Genomic DNA, 17,402 nt, shown 5'->3' with positions numbered 1-17,402 from the left:
TAATAGTTGTGCCATTCTACATACATAAATATTAATATTTATATATAAACATATATATGTTTATATATAAACATGTATATATAAATATTAATATTTATATATACATGTTTATATATAAATATAAATATAATATATATATAAATTATATTTATATTTATATAAATATATATAAATATAAATATAAATACATGTTTATGTATATATAAATATTAATATTTATATATGTACATATATATGTTTATATATATAAATATTAATATTTATGTACATAGAATGGCACAACTATATATAAATATATAAATATTTATATATATTTGTATGATTATATAATTATAACAATTATATAATTATATATATAATATAATATAAATAAATAAATATAATATAATATGTAAATATATGTATAAATATGTATATACATATATACATAATAGATATTAGTAGTTATATTAAATGTGATAAAATGGTATGAGACAAAGTTTTGGAAGATTTAAGAGGTTTTGTTAGGGAAAAATGAATCATAGAATGATAATACAAAACTATATATTTTCTTAAATAAAGGGGAATAAACCTTATGCATAGAAACATGCACATGCATTTAAATATATGTTAAAAAGAAACGGAGACACACACCAGACAGATGACAAATGACAGCAATTTTGAGAGGGAGAGTAAAAGATGACATATATGCTTCCTTCTTATTGTTCTTTATTATTTTGATTTTAGCCATGGTATTGTATTAATGGTTTACTTGAGCAATTAGAAAATGATAATATGTAAGTGTACGTCACCATACATATTTACCAGACTAAAGATACAGATGAAAGAGCTTTTAAATTATGCTCAAGCTTGAACTTTGGAAAAAAACACTGTAAGGGTTCTGGGTATATTATTTAAGTTTTATAGCCACACTTCTCATTAGCATTTTTTTAACAGGAGAAATACAAATACTTAGCCTCTGAAGAATAATACAAAGTAAGACCCAGTGTTATTAAACCCTTGGTAGAAGTATTGGAAACAATGACGATGGATTGATTGAGTCCATTTCTGATACATTCATTTTATAAATGTCAATTCTTGGTAAATGAAAACTTTATGATATTCCTTATATTTATGTCATTATGAATCTTACCTTATTGTGATAGAGAAACCTAGAACTATATCACTGTAGATTATGTGAGATGCACATGGAAAAGGTATGGTGCACTTTCATATTTAAAGGAAGTGGATCAAAAATGGTTTAAAAATAATACCCATCGGGGTGCCGGGGTGGCTCAGTGGGTTAAGCCGCTGCCTTAGGCTCAGGTCATGATCTCAGGATCCTGGGATCGAGTCCCACATCGGGCTCTCTGCTCGGCGGGGAGCCTGCTTCTCTCTCTCTCTCTCTCTCTCTCTGCCAGCCTCTCTACCTACTTGTGATCTCTCTCTGTCAAATAAATAAATAAAATCTTTAAAAAAAAATAATACCCATCATAGCATTTTTGTAAGGCAACTATAAATCTCATTTTTATGCTAACATTTCATGTAAGTTGTCTGTTTATAGTGTTCAATCAACATTAGAGCTCATGCTTGTTTGCCAAAACAGATAAATCCTCAACAAAATTTTAAAGGAAAAAAATGTTCTAAAAGTGGACTTGGAACTATGTCATGTACTTGAAACTAACTAACATTGTGTGTCAAGCATACATAAATAAAAATATTTTTTAAAGGAAGAATTTAAAACATTAGGTATCTGAGATTAAAACCAAAAGTGCAATAATATCAATAAGGAGAACATACTGGCCAAACTTTCTCTGTTTGGAAATGGTAAACTTGAGAAAAAAAATATGAACATACATGCCATTTTTTTATCCAGTAGTAAATGAGTATTTTTGTGCTGAGAGTTGTTAAAATAATCAAGTAAGTTCATCTCCAGACAGTCTCCATGAAAATGACTGAATACTGCACATAGCCTAAAGCAAATGAGATTCATCATGCTCATTTAAAACTGCCAATGTATCACGGTCTAAATGTATTTGTGAATTTTTCAGCCATTCCTTTACTTAAAGAATGGACAATGATGGGAAAGAAACCAGGGAAAATGTGAACTCTCCTTATGTTGTGTGCATGCCTATAGTTCTCCACAACAGCAGTATTGAACAAACATTTATTGTTGAATAAAATATGAAAATTATGAAACCGATTTACTTATGTCATTAAGAAAATGAGTTAGAGGATAAATTCATTTGCTCCAGGGAATAGTAGTTATGGAATGGTGAGAACACCAGGCACAGATATTGAGAGTTTATTCAAAGGTAGTATCATGATCAGTTAGTTTCTCAAATACTACAACTCATAAAGGCCTTACAAATGTAGTTTCTATTTGTCTTGTTCAGAACATATCCTCAACATCCCTCGACCATGATATTTAGGGCCATGGATATATCACTTCAAGCATAAAGTTGGCCCTGAATCTCATTATAAGAATTAATATAGGAGAGCCCAGGTGGCTCTGTCAGTTACCTGTCTGACACTTGGTTTTGGCTCAAGTCATGGTCTCATGGTCATGGGTTATGTTGGGCTCCACATTCAGTGAAAATTCTCTCTCCTTCTTCTTCTGCCCTTCCCACCCCTGCTCACTCTTCCTTCTATTTCTTGAATAAATAAATCTTAAAAAAAAAAAAAGATCGATATACTCTCTTTTGTATCCAATCTCTGTCATTTCCTATCTCTATTATAAAATGTATCACATAGAATTTATAAGTCTTTGTTTCCTGGATATTGGATATTGTCCTTGGATCCCTTCAAACTGGCTCTTTTACCTCCTCCACTCCGTTGTACTGCAAGGAGAGCTCACGTCTGTAAGGTGCACTACTAGAGCTCCCTTCCTCTTTGTCTTCTGATTTGGTTCAGTTCATGGAGGCACACAGGAAATCAAAGGTTTGAAAGAGCAGATGATGGTGTTTTTCCCCAGGAAAGGGGGGATATGGTAAGGATATCTGGCAGGTCACAGATGTGCAGTTTCTATGTTTCTCTGCTGAAGACCTTGGTTCTCTTGAACAGTTAGAATTCTACCTCGATTTCAGCAACTGTTTGGTCCAGTTGTGCAGTCCTCCAGTGCTGGGATCCTTCCTATTGTAAACCATTTATTTTGCTTTCCTTTAGACCTGCATGCGTCTTTTTGAAGAAAGGCTTCATTAACCTTTCCTCAGTTGCCCTGTTTGAGTGCTTTTTTTTTTTTTTTTCTTTCCAGCATCATACTAACACACTTAGCTATACGATCTACATGATTGTAAAAATCTTTCAGTCAAGGACCGTGCCTTGCATCCTTGTATCCTAGCACTAATTAGAGTTTAGTCAAGTAGTATGAGTTGAATCAATGTTTATTCCACCCATTCTTTAAAGATTTATTTTATTTTTTTTAATTTTTTAATTTATTCATTTGATGGAAAGAGATCACAGGTAGGCTGAGAGGCACGCAGAGAGAGAGAGAGGAGGAAGTAGGCTCCCCACCAAGCAGAGAGCCCAATATGGGGTTTGATCCCAGGACCCCGGGATCATGACCTGAGCTGAAGGCAGAGGCTTTAACCCACTGAGCCACCCAGGGGCCCCTATTCCACCCATTCTTAATATATCCATGATGATAGATAGAAGGATAGATAGATGACAGATTGACAATCTTTTTTAAGTGTTAAGAAGAAAAGAGGTCTATAGAGCTTTGTTTATGCTTGGCTTTTCATATTATGCTTATTAACCTACATATGTATCTCCAAATTTTGACATTCTTATGGAACCATGTGAGTGTGGGAGCCTAGGGCAGGCTTACTTTAAAATGTACCACTTTGGCATACTGATTATTCTGAGTTACACTTCAGAAATAGTGCAATAACAACAGTATAATCTCCTTCCCACACACATACTTTGTCTCCAGAAAACAGGAAATAAATCTCTCGTGTGAAAGGGACTATCCCTGGACGAGGAGGAAGAGAGGCCTCCTTATGATCAGAGATAGGAAATTTAGGGCCTAAGAAGCCCAAATAAATGAACTTTGTTACTTTTACTAATTTACTGCCAAGCCCAAATAATTCTGCATAGAATTTATTACTAACTGAAGCTCCTGGACATAGGAGCTTTCTTTGCCCTATCAAATACTCGTAGACTTCTGTTTCTTTGTCCAAAACGTAGAAACGCTGCCTGCCTTGCTCATATCTTCAGGTCTGAATTCTGTTATTGGGTCTCTGTATGTATGTAATTTAGCTTTTCACTTTTTTTCCTGTTAATCTTTCTCATGTCAATTTAACTCCCCCCACCCTTTTTAAGATTTTATTTATTTATTTGAGAGAAGGGGGGGGTCATGAGCAGGAGCAAAAAGTAGAAAGAGAAACACAGAATGCTGGGATCATGACCTGAGCCAAAGGCAGACACTTAACCAAGGCTCCACCCAGGAGCCCCATCTCAATTTCATTCTCAGAGTAGCTAGAAGAATCTCAAAGGGTAAAGAAAACTTTCCCTCTCCAACATGAAAAAAGGAGGTTACAAAAATAAATCTCTAAGGATAAAGCAGGGGAGGCTAGAGAAGACATAGGGGAGTAATAATCAAAATTTGAACGTTTATTATTTTTTCAGAGCATGCACTCTACCTTATATCTGTTTTTTACTCTCAGATAACATACTAATCACATCTATGATAGGAATAGGAATATGAACTTAAAGAAAAATGATGTTTGTTGGAAAATATTCTAATATCAGAAATACCCAAAAGTTGCTCAATTACTCATTCAGTTGTTCACACCCACAAAAAACTTCATTCAGCCTTCATCTAGAACTGTAGTAGACTCTGGAATGTTAGGGCATAAAAGCAAAACTATTCTTTTTAGTTGTATCTCAGGCAAATTCTGAATTCAAACATTCAATTTGAAGATACTCACGTTTAGGGGCACCTGGGTGGCTCAGTCAGTCAAGCATCAGATTCTTAGTTTTGGCTCAGGTCATGATCTCAGTGTCCTGAGATCAAGCTCCATGTCTGGCTCCACACTTGGTGCAGAGTCTTCTTCTCCCTGTCCCTCTGCCCCTCTCCCTGCTCTTGCTCTCTCTCTCTCTTTCTCTCTCTCATAAGTAAGTAAAATCTTTAATACATTGATGGGTGCCTGGGTGGGTCAGTTATTAACCATCTGCCTTCAGCTTGGGTCATGATCTCAGAATCCTGGGATTGAGCCCCACATCAGACTTCTCACCTGGTGGGAGACTGTTTCTCCCATTCCAAATCCTCCTGCTTGTGTTCCCACTCTAGTTGTGTCTCTTTCAAATAAATAAATTGAATTTAATTTAAAAAGAAAAGAAAATACATTGGTTATATTCATCTTCAAAGGTTTTATACTTTTCTTTAAATTTAAAAAAATGCACAGAAACAATGTAATAAAAGGGCTTAACAAAAACTCTAGTGATCATTTACTCTAACTTCTCAGCTTTAAGTAGGATTTACCTATTTTATGAATAGACTTTAACAGTGTTCTTAGAACTGGTCTAAATGTCATTCACAAAGCTAATAAATTGTTCTACAGGTTTTACTGGAATCTGATTTTGAATAAGGCTTAAAGAGAGAAAGTGTGCATTTATGTATATGTATATGTGTGTGTGTGTATTTAGGTTTCATTTTATAAGGCTTTTTCCCAACCTAGTTAAACTTGAAATCTGTCCTTTGAAATAAGTTCTGTATATATAGAATTTATGTTACTTATAATACTGATTTTAACTATTGTATAATATGAATATAAATTAGTATGCATTAATTATAAATATCAGGGATAATTCATGTAATTTATCTTTTAATATTATGGAACTCAATAGTTTCCAGGTATTCTCAGTATTTCCATAAACATTTGCTGATTTCTCTAAGTAAAATATATCTTCAAATAATTTTCATAAAATATTTATCTTTTCAGGATATTCCAGTATTTATACTTAGTCCTATTTAGCTTGATCAACTCCACAAAATAAGTCTGAGTTATTATAATATATATATTTGTATATGTTTACACAAATATATGACATATATAATATATACACGCATATAATTACACAAGTGTATATATATTTTTATATATACATAATGCATCATTTATATTTGACATGCAAAAAACTCTTTTACAAACATTATTCTAAATAATGTTCTTTATTTCAAGTAATGACTATAGAACAGACAGGTCGTCTATTTTTTCAGATTAAAACAATAACAACAAAAAGCAATCTAAGTCTCAGAGGAGTTACGCCAAGTTTATACCCCCCAGGAAGTCAAAAGACTTCATAAATAAACTCAGATCTTCAAACACAAACTCTTAGTAGCAAAATCTGATTCCAACTATGCAAGGCATTCTTGCCTTCCCATGAACATTTGAATCACAAGCCACATAGCCTGAGGCTTAATGGAAGAAGGCAGAAATAATCTTTTTACAATAATTTTGCTGCAAAGATTCTGTCAGATATTTCCACAGAGTGGAAAGATCACAGAGTGTTAGCGTAGTCACTAATTATAGCTTCTGTGTGGAGAGAAAGACACTGGGACGCAGCCGAAGCGTGTACAATTCAGAGCCTGGCAGAAGTGATTTTGAATTTTGTCATTGCCTCTCACTCCGCCCTGATGCTTTAGAAAAGCCAGTAGACCTGTCTGAACTTTCATAGTTTGTTTTATCAAGAACAAGAGGATGATGATGATTTCACCAGCCAAGTTAATTGCAATGATTTTATTTAATAGATGTATATGTACATTCAGAAATAAGATGAGGCAAACTTTTATTTCCTTCAACTCTCTGGGTCTCAGACTTCCATATTCACTAATGGCAGGAACGTTTTCTTCTTTCTTATCCAATGTAATTGCTGCTGAAAACAAGCTTTTCTTTGGAGACTTCCCCCTTTGAAGAGTTCTGCCTTGACTTTCTTTCTTCAATAGCAGGATGGAGGAGAAGTTTTCCCTTCCCAGTGGGTATTGGTTGAAGTGGGTATTGGTTGAATGGTACTGGTTCTCCCTTGGCTTGGATTCAAGTATTTAATTCTACTTGGCCTGCCTTCTTTGGCCTCTTTTTTTGTTTATTTGTTTGCTTTTCCTTTTTTTTTTCTTCATTCTGGTAGACCTTGGCCTAGTGGGTAGCTGAGCATCCTGCGTTTTATATTCTGTTTTGTGCCAAGTCCTACCAGGCCTTTTGCCTTTGAGCTAGACTCTGTTGCTTATCACCGTGTACCTGCTACTGACTCCAGGTGGGAGATCTCTATATTCCACAGTCATCTCCTGCCAAAACCACAGCTCTTTTGATACACTTTAAGTCCCGGAGCGGTGGGGGAGGGGGTGCATTCTGCAGCTTTTTGTACCCCAACAATGTATAACCTAATAAAGTTTCAGTGAAGCCCATCTACTTAGTATCTTCCATGCCATTGACACTCTACCATAAACATGCCACGTTAGATTTAAGACTATTCTAACTATGAGCACTTTTTGAGAACCTTTCAGACTTTCCAGACATTGAAAATTTCTACCAAACTGCAGGGCTCAATCTGGATATCTCTACCATATATTCTTAACTTGTCATATAAGGTGTGGCAAAAACCGTGGGTCTTTTTGTCATTCTGCATCTTGTTCCCTTGCATCTTCCCCAGAACTGTTTCAATGAGGCAGAAATTTGCATGACATTTTTTAGCTCTCTTATGTGATAGGACACAGTGATTTTCCTTCATGGTCTGGTTCTTACTACTTGAAATCGGAACAAAATATTTAAAATCTGAGGAATGTCATGAAAACATCTCTCTTGTTCTGAAATTACAAGAATATTACTTTACTAAGGTTAAAGATATTGTATGTAGAGAAAAACAAAAACAAAAACAAAGAAAGACTTTTTATTCCAAATACCATCCCTCTTTCCAGTCCCCATAGGAATAAGACTCAGATTAATGGTCTCATCTCAACAACAAAAAGTTACTGAAATGGAGGAAAAATTATTCACAATGAAAAATAATTTAAATACTACTTAAAAATATTCCCCTGCTATACATTTAGAGCACACAACACATCTGGCATATTGCATGTGCCTAGTAAGTTCAAGTTAAAATTATTGTTAGCTATAATTATGATAGAGAGATACGTATACATATATACATACAAACATGCATATATACCCATACATATACATGTTTATTTAAACAAATGTATATATAATTTTACATGATTAGCATAGCTATAATTGTTTATGTTCTGCACATAAAAAGTCATTATCATATTTGTTAATACTATGGATGTTATTCTTCTGATAAATCAAAGTTAATTTTCAAAGTTACCCTTGATCAAAACAAAAGACATACATCATCTGTGTTTGACTGGCATTCATATGTGTGAGACAGCAGAAAAATAATTACCCTTCACCCTGAAACAGGAACAAACTAGAAGCAAATGCTAACCCTGGGACTTAAGAAGATTACATCTTGGGCCTGAGGAGAGACAAATCTAGAGATATCAAGCAATTGATATCATTGCATTAATAGTTCATTAATAGAGCACTAGATCTATTAATAATGATCAATAGATCATTAAAAAATTCTACTGATTTTTAAAGGTCATTTTTAAAACAATTTAATAAAGTTCCATGTCTTCTTGTTATGGAATAGGGTATGGGATATTTCAAAAGGAGTTAAAAAAAGTTTTGTACATTTCCCTTCAATCATAAATATACTCAAATAGACTATTTAAAAATTATATCAATTTAGCAAATTTAGAGATGGGTTTTCACAATTCTGTATTATAAATACTTCACCACACACCTAACTAGTGTGACCCTCCCTGTCAGTAATGTCTTAGGCGTTCTCTAACACTCCCCTGGAATTTCAATCAGTCATATCAATAGCATGACATTATAAGCCATCAGAGACTTCCTTCTGTGAGTTACTTATTCTTTGAGATGTTATGTGACTAAGTATTGCTAAGAAACTTTCTAGACATAGAAAGGAGGATGAAATACTTTTCTTGCTTTAAAATGACAACATAGTGGAGACCAGTAAACATTTTTTCAAAAGACTAGAGCAAATATAAGTAGAATAACAGAACTCTACAGCACAATAAGAGACCAGGAGATAGGAGATGAGCTGCTAGAGAGTGCTATGTGAAAAGGTCACTTTTTTTTAATAGAACATCACTACTGAGGAACATTTATACAAAATTAAAGTTATCAATTCTAAGTAAACAAGTTTATGACTTTCAACAAATGTCCACAGTCATATAAACACTATTACAATCATGATATAGAACATTTATAACACCTTCCCTACAAAGGGATTGACCCTTTTCAGTCAACCCTTTCCTATCAATACTCACAAATACCTATGTGCTTTTTGTTACAATTATTTTCTCTTTCCCAGGATTTCATATAGACGGGATGACATCTGTTGTTGGTGGCTTATTTAGCATAATGCTTTTTTTTTTTAAAGATTTTATTTATTTATTTGACAGACAGAGATGACAAGTAGCCAGAGAGGCAGGCAGGCAAAGAGAGAGGAAGGGAAGCAGGCTCCCCACTGAGCAGAGAGCCCCATGCGCAGCTTGATCCCAGGACCCTGGGATCACGACCCAAGTCGAAGGCAGAGGCTTTTAACCCACTGAGCCACCCAGGCACCCCTAGTATAATGCTTTTGAGATTTGGCTGAATTATTACACATACATACTTATTTTTCTATTCCTAAATTGTATTTTATTCTATAGATATATGACAATATATGTATCCTTTCACAAGCTGATGGACATTTGGATTATTTCCAATTTTAGACTATTCTTAATGAAACTATATTTGTTTATTTATTTATTTATGCTTCAAGTTTTTTATTTAAATTCTAGTTAAATAAATATTGTTAGTTAAAATATTGTGTAATATTAGTTTCAAGAGTGGGATTTAGTGATTCATCACTTAAGTATAACACCCAGTGCTCTTCATAGTGCCCTCCTTAATCCCCGTCACCCATTCAGCCCTTCCCACCCACCTCCTCTCCAGTGATCCTCCATTTGTTCTCATGGTTAAGAGCCGAGGTTCGCTTCCCTCCCTCTCTCTTGTTGTTTTCCTTCCCCTATATTCATCTTTTTGTTTCTTACATTATACGGTATTTAGTCACTGATATTACTCTGATTGGTATTGACAGTATGATCATTGAATTATTTCGTTCACATTTGCCTGATGAATTTTATTTATATTTAATCTTTATTATTTTATTGTATATAAGCTATAAAATGAGTACTTTCTTGAGGAGTTAATCACTAAAGAAATGACAGGAAGAAAGCAGATTATAAAACCAGTCAATATTCATAATACAGAGAGAGTATTTATAATTATGAGTATTTTAATATTTAAATATATTTGTGGATGTGAGCTTGGGTATATATAATGAAAAGAATAAAACCCAAGTTTGTTAGTTTTTCCTAAGTGGTATGATGTGGAATTATTTTTCCAAATTATACTTTTTCATGTTTTTTAAAATAATATTTGAATTTGACATGTAAAACTATAAGTAACATTAGAGGGTATATAAAAATAATTGGAACACTACATCAAAAACTAATGATGTATTGTATGGTGACTAACACAATACAATTTAAAAAAAAAACCTAAAAGCCTTGTATTTATTATACTGCACTCAAGGTCTATCATTTCTTCAAGTTTATTCACACAGTATTCAGTGAAATGTCTTTTGCAAAGTAAATTTTATGACACATTGAATTCCTTTTAATTATTTGAGACTCAAAATGAAAATTAACTTACTAAACATTCTGAGAACTTCTGTAGAATCGAAAACCAGCATTCTCAAGCTTATTTCACAACTGAGCCTTATTCCAGTTATATCTAGTACACACAGTTGGGAAACAATGCTTTGTACTTGGGGATACATACATCTGTCGAGTCTATAAACTTATAAAAATGGTGCTTATAATGGGAGGGAGTGAAAATTTTGTGAAAAGTGAGTTTGAAAATGAATATATTAATATTTACTGCTATGATAATAAATTTCTTTTGAGGATTTATCATTTGGGTTTTCAAAGTTATTTCAACATTTATCAGAAGAGGAAGGTCTATCTCCATAATATTATTTTCCTTTCATTTTCCTTTGTGATGTGACATTAAATGCCTTTGGGTTTCAAATATATTCATCAGTTTAATTTATTGTATGCATTCCTAAGATTCAAAGGAAAATATAAATAATATATCAAATACAAAATCTACAGTTTTTAGGGTAGATCAGCAAAGACCATTTCCTCAAAGCAGTAAGGGTGCAGATAATAAGTTCTAATAGAGTAATAAAGAAAATATAAGCTTGAGACTAAGCAAGAAGACAAAGTGTGTCTATAATATGCTGTTTATCTTCTAATCAATTCTAATTTGCCTCAACATTTATCAGATGGTATTAAACACTTCCCATACTTATTTTGATGCAAACTCTATCAATCTGTTATATGGGTCCCTCAGAAAAGGAGGATTTGCTTTGGTTTATCAAACTCTCAAAATGTTGTCCATTGATCTAAGTAGTTATTTATGCCTCTATTTTTAAGATGGATTCAACTATATTCTAGGAATGGAACGTTCACTGAATAAAATGCAACATGGTTCTTCTTACACTCTGTGGTTTCACCCAGAGTCATCCTTTAAATTGTAAATGCTGTTTCAGCAAGTTGCTGTCTACTCTGGCGCTTTTAGAGACTGAATGAAAAATCCTCAGATTGTCATTGGTACCATCCATCACCATTACCGACCACATATCACTGACAAGGAAACTTATCTATTGATTTAAAATCTGAGTAGGGACATGAGGAAACAACTGTCCCTTGCAGTAAATGAATGTTGTTCAGTTCAATGATTAAGAAACAGTCTATTCACACACATCACATAGATCCATGTCCTTCAAGTTGTAATCTTTATGCTATTCTCTGATCATGAGTGTACTTCATTAATGAAAAGTAGCTATTTTATAAATGTACACAAACTAAGAGATAATAAAAGCAATGTTTTGTAGTAACAAAACATTTAAAATAATAATTATAGAAAAGCTTTCTATGATGTGTTATTTTTTAATGGGTGAAGAGAAGTGAAGAGTGAAACAAAAAAATATAGAAGATAGATAATGCTAAAAATAAAGAACAATATGTTGTCTCTTTCAAAATAGTTGAAGAAGTGTGGTAATGACAGAAAAGAGGACAAAGTCTGCAACATGTTTAATTCCTCTATTATTCTGGATGGAGACATGAAGGAGACAGGAACTAAGTCAGACACCTGTAAGGGACACTCATATGATGGTACCCATGCATTTACTACATTCTGTTAACAAGAAGCTTAAAATACAGGCATTAGGAAATGTCAGTACTTGTGTAATGTGCAAATATGTGCATTCTCTACACTGCACCTGTAAAAGAGAAACTTAAAGAGAATATCACTAAAAGTCTCAGTGAATAATATGAATCAATAAATTATAGCAATAAAAAACTATTTTAGTTGTGAAAATTGTCAAAGATAAATGATTATTCTAATGTTCATTAATTTATTCTGTTTGGCTTCAGGTCCAGTCTAAATCTGTTTCTCAAAACCTACTGCCACACCCTCTTTAAAACAGTTTTTTTTAGTTTTCTTTGGTTTTAATATTTTCTTAAATAAAACACAACATCACTTCTAGGTTGCAAAATTGAATACTGTTTTAATTTGTAAATTATAGTTTATCAAATGTCTTGATGCTCAGTTTTCCCCCACAGAGGTACTTTAACTAAAAATGTTACTATAGTAAAAATAATCTTTCCATTTTTCAAATCTTTGTTACTAATTTTATTTATATATTTATGTATGTATGTGCTTATTTATTTAAAGATTTATTTATTTATTGAGAAAGAGAGAGAGTGCCTGAGTGGGAGGGGCACAGGAAGGGGCGGGAGGAAGAGAGAATCCCAAGCGGACTCCATGCTTGAGCATGGACCCTGGCCTGGGGCTTGATCTCAGGACCTGAGCTGAAACCAAGAGTCAGGCAGTCAACGACTGCCACCAAGGTGGTGCCCCTCTGGTACTAATTTTAAACATAATTCATATCAAGTAAATGTTAAATCATACACTGTGAAATACAAAAATACTTATTTTAGCAAAATAATATAAATATGATTACTAAGCTGGAATTCTTATCTGTTTAACCATTTTAGACTTGTGGTTTTCTTTCTTCCATTTGTTTAAAACTGCTTTTACTTTTATGCTACTCTAGTTAGTTATGCAGCAATTATACTGGGCAGTATTACAATGAATACTAAGAAAATTATTATGGATATGTTGTTATTAGAGTTAGCAACAGTAGTTCTTTCTAGGTCTTAGTGATTTATTTATTTATTTTTAAAGATTTTATTTATTTATTTGACAGAGACAGAGAGAGAGGAAATCAGGCTCCCCGCTGAGCAGAGAGCCCAATGTGGGGCTCGATGCAGGGCTCTATCTCAGGACCCTGAGATCACAACCTGAGCTGAAGGCAGAGGTTTAACCCACTGAGCCACCCTGGTGCCCCATCTGGGTTAATGATCTAAATAGACAAGTCTTCTGCACTTTGTCATACACAAAAAAGCTTCTTTTCCAGGTGGTTATTTTGGTGACTGTTAAAGAAAAGAATTTATGCTATTTTACTATTGATTCTCTTTGACTAAAATATATTACAGAAAAAGCATATTGCCTATTTTAAGGTTTAAATTGTGCTATTCTTATTTAAAAACCCTTAATACAATGTAGAAAAAGAGAGGATTATTCTCTTTTTGAGGGACTCTGTGTCTCTCAGTGTCCTAGGATTTTATTTCTATCTCTACTTCTGCTCTTATATCTCTCAATCTTATAGCTCAGCCCATTGGAACTTTTCAAAATCCATATTGCTCTTTTGTAAAAGGGTTCTAAAGAGCTCCAGTTTTGCACTCACATGATTCATCAGGTAATCAGACTTACTCTCAGACCTTGGATATCTATACTCTATCCATACACAAAGCCCTCATTTTATTTTGTGACTTATATTTATGTCCTTTCCCTGTGGAGCCTTACCGTTTTTGCTATTCCCTTCAAAACTTGGAGTTCTGTTCCAGAGCTGGAGTTTCATGGATGCATCTCTACATTTTGCTTCAAAGCTCCTTGATAAGGAGGTATGGTAAGAATATACTATATAGTAGATCTTATGCTAGGTAATGGGAACAACATTGCCCTAATTGTCAGTTACAGTTAACTGAAAGAAGTGTCAACAAAATTTTCAATCGCAAAATACAGGTAAATTATGAGTTAGAACAAAAGCGAAAATAATTAAATGGTTAAATTAATTTGCAGAAGGAAAAGATCTCACATAAAAAAGATCATTCCTCAGAATGAATAAAACTTCAGAGAAGTGTCATTAAGAAGAATGGGATGCAAGAATTGCTTTTAGAAATCTCTATTCTTCTTTCTGAAATTCTTCTATTATTAGATTTTTTTTAATAAACATATATTTTTATCCCCAGGGGTACATGTCTGTGAATCACCAGGTTTACACACTTCACAGCACTCACCAAAGCACATACCCTCCCCAATGTCCATAATCCTACCCCTTTCTCCCAAACCCCCTCCCCCCAAGATTTATTTGACCTTACTCTCATCTGAATCCCACTCCACAATTATAGTCAACTCTGGGAAAATCCTTTGTTTATATAAAATTTGGCTCAGCCAATGGCATATGTTGCTGTGTTTTATGTCCTATGACCATCAAGTATGGCTTTAATTTATTAAGCCATGGGTAGATGAAGGAAGCAAGAGACGAAGGATGGAGGGAGGGGAAAAGAGAAAAGAGAAAAGAGAAAGAGGGAAGAAAACAGAAGGGGAGAGAAAAATAATCAATGTTGAAGCTAGAGTAGTCTTTTCTTTTTTTTCTTTTTTTTTTTTTAGAAGGGGAAGCAGGCTCTCCCCTGAGCAGAGAGCCCAATGTGGGGCCCGATCCCAGGACCCTGGGATCATGACCTGAGTCGAAGGTAGAGGCTTTAACCCACTGAGCCACCCAGGCGCCCCTAGTCTTTTCTTTTTAAGATTCACTTTATTTATTTTAGATTGAGAGAGGGAGAAAATGAGAGTGCAAGCAGGGGGAGGGGCAGAGGGAGAAAGAGACAGAGAATCTCAAACAGACTCCCCATTGACTGTGGATCCTTAGGCCAGGGCTCAATCCCTGACCTGAATATCATGACCAGAGCTGAAATTAAGAGTTGGACACTCACAGGGCACCTGGGTGGCTCAGTCATTTGAGTGGCTGCCTTCAACTCAGGTCATGATGCCAAGACCCTGGGATAGAACTCTGCATCAGGCTCCCTGCTCAGCAGAGAGCTTTGCTTCTCTCTCTCTCCCTCTGCTTGCTTCTCTGCCTATATGTGCTCTCTCTCTATCTCTCTGTCAAATAAATAAATAATTTTTTTAAAAAAGAGACACTCAACCTTAACTGAGCCACCCAGGCACCCCAAAACTGAAGTATTTTTTTTTCTAAAGATTTAATTTATTTATTTGACAGACAGAGATCACAAGCAGGCAGAGAGGCAGGCAGAGAGAGAGAGGAGGAAGCAGGCTCCCTGCCGAGCAGAAAGCCTGATGCAGGCTCGATCCCAGGACCCCGGGACCATGACCCGAGCCGAAGGCAGAGGCCTCAACCCACTGAACCACCCAGGTGCCCCAAAACTGAAGTGTTTTTATAACCTATAAACATGTTCCTGTCTTCCATTTTTTCCATCTATAAGATTAATTTTTCACTCTGTGTCTCTTGAAATTTTCTTCCAAGTCTGTTACAATTCTCTCATGACTGTCACCAAGATAAGTTCTAAATGGTTACTGCTATATAATAATTTCTTGTATAAAATAGAATGCATTTTCCTTTCACATAAAAGATCAAAGATAGGTAGTTCATTTCACATATGGAGACTCTGGGGTCTTGAGAGACCCATATTCCTTTTTTATCAGGCTAATGTCAGTTTTTACCTTCACAGGTCAAAGTGTATATTGAGGCTCTGGTCATCATATTTCTACTCCAGAAATTATCACTCAAAATTCTGCTTACATTCCACTGGTCAGGTCTGAGTCACTTGGCCACACTTAACTACATAGAACTCTGGGGAAAATAGTCTTCAAAGAGGATATTTTCCCACTTTAAATAAGATGAGCTATCCATTACTAAGGAGAAAGGAAATGTTGTATATTCTGTGGTAATTGTATTTCTTTTAGTGCTTTGAGATGGAAGTTCCATTTGCTGTTCCAAGTCTTTAAAATCAGGTATCAATTGTGTGACCATCTCCTTCAATAATCTTACCATGTTTTTTTAAAATAGAGCGTATATTTTTGTTGCAGACCAGCTTTTTGTGCTGTCCTTTAATCTCTGTGATGGTCTAGTTATCCCCCCCCCAAATTTTTTCTGTTGTGATCATTAATGGTATTTTCTAAATACACTGATCTTTCTTGAGGACTTACACATGTTGTTTTTCTTCAGTAGAGCAGCTCTAGTAGCTAAGGTTGGAAAAGACCTGGAATGACCTGAACTACAATGATGCTCCATCAATGGTTTAATCCATAGATTAATAGTTAATTCTTAATCACTTGTCTAGATGCCAGGAATAAGCTTCTCTTCTCTCAGGGTCCATTCCTCAATGGCAGAGGCACCTTCAGGCTATCTGGCTTTCTTCCTCTCAGCTTCTTGTGAGTCAAGTAGATCAGATTCACTAAAGAGGGAAAATGTCACTCTCCTCTGATGAAGTCCAGGAGCTTCTGACCCAAGGTCTTCACAGAAGCCTCGTCTTCAGATATTCATTTTTAGTGTTCCTTCCCTAGCTCCTAAAGCCTTATATGGTCCAGAAGTGAAAGAATATGCAAAAACTCTTAAAGACCTCACTACATCAATGACCGCATTTCCACCCTGCAAGTAGTTATTGAAAAGAACCAGTAGCTGCTTTTCTCAAGGAGAGGAATATAGTTGGAGTTGGGAGTAGATTCAAGGCAAGAGACATTCCAATCATTATCTTCAAAAAATTTGGAAGATGATTTAAAGCTATTTAATTTTTTCATTAGTAAATTCCTTTCTTCAGTTTGATCTTGAATAGAATTCTACATGAAACCTGAACTTCGTAACTAAAAAGAGGGGCAAGTTCTGTAGGCCTTTAGCTACCCAGGGAATGTAGTTTTAAAAACAGGGATCTACAGCCTATTTGACATCAATTGAAAGAAATTCAGAACTATTATTTGAAGTAAATCTTTGTATCTAGCAGGTATTTCTTCTATTTTTGCTGTGCAGAGATGGAATGTCATCTATTCTGGAATCTTTTTTTTTTTCCTTATAAGAGGAAAGGAAAAATTCCTTCTTCAATGATAAATGTCAAAGAGAAGAGATATGTCTTTCATGGAATACAC

The sequence above is a fragment of the Mustela putorius genome, unplaced genomic scaffold, assembly GCF_011764305.1.
Source record: "Mustela putorius furo isolate JIRA1106 unplaced genomic scaffold, ASM1176430v1.1 tig00003846_pilon_pilon_pilon, whole genome shotgun sequence".
In the NCBI taxonomy this organism is placed as follows: domain Eukaryota; kingdom Metazoa; phylum Chordata; class Mammalia; order Carnivora; family Mustelidae; genus Mustela; species Mustela putorius.
This window is presented reverse-complemented; position numbering follows the sequence as displayed.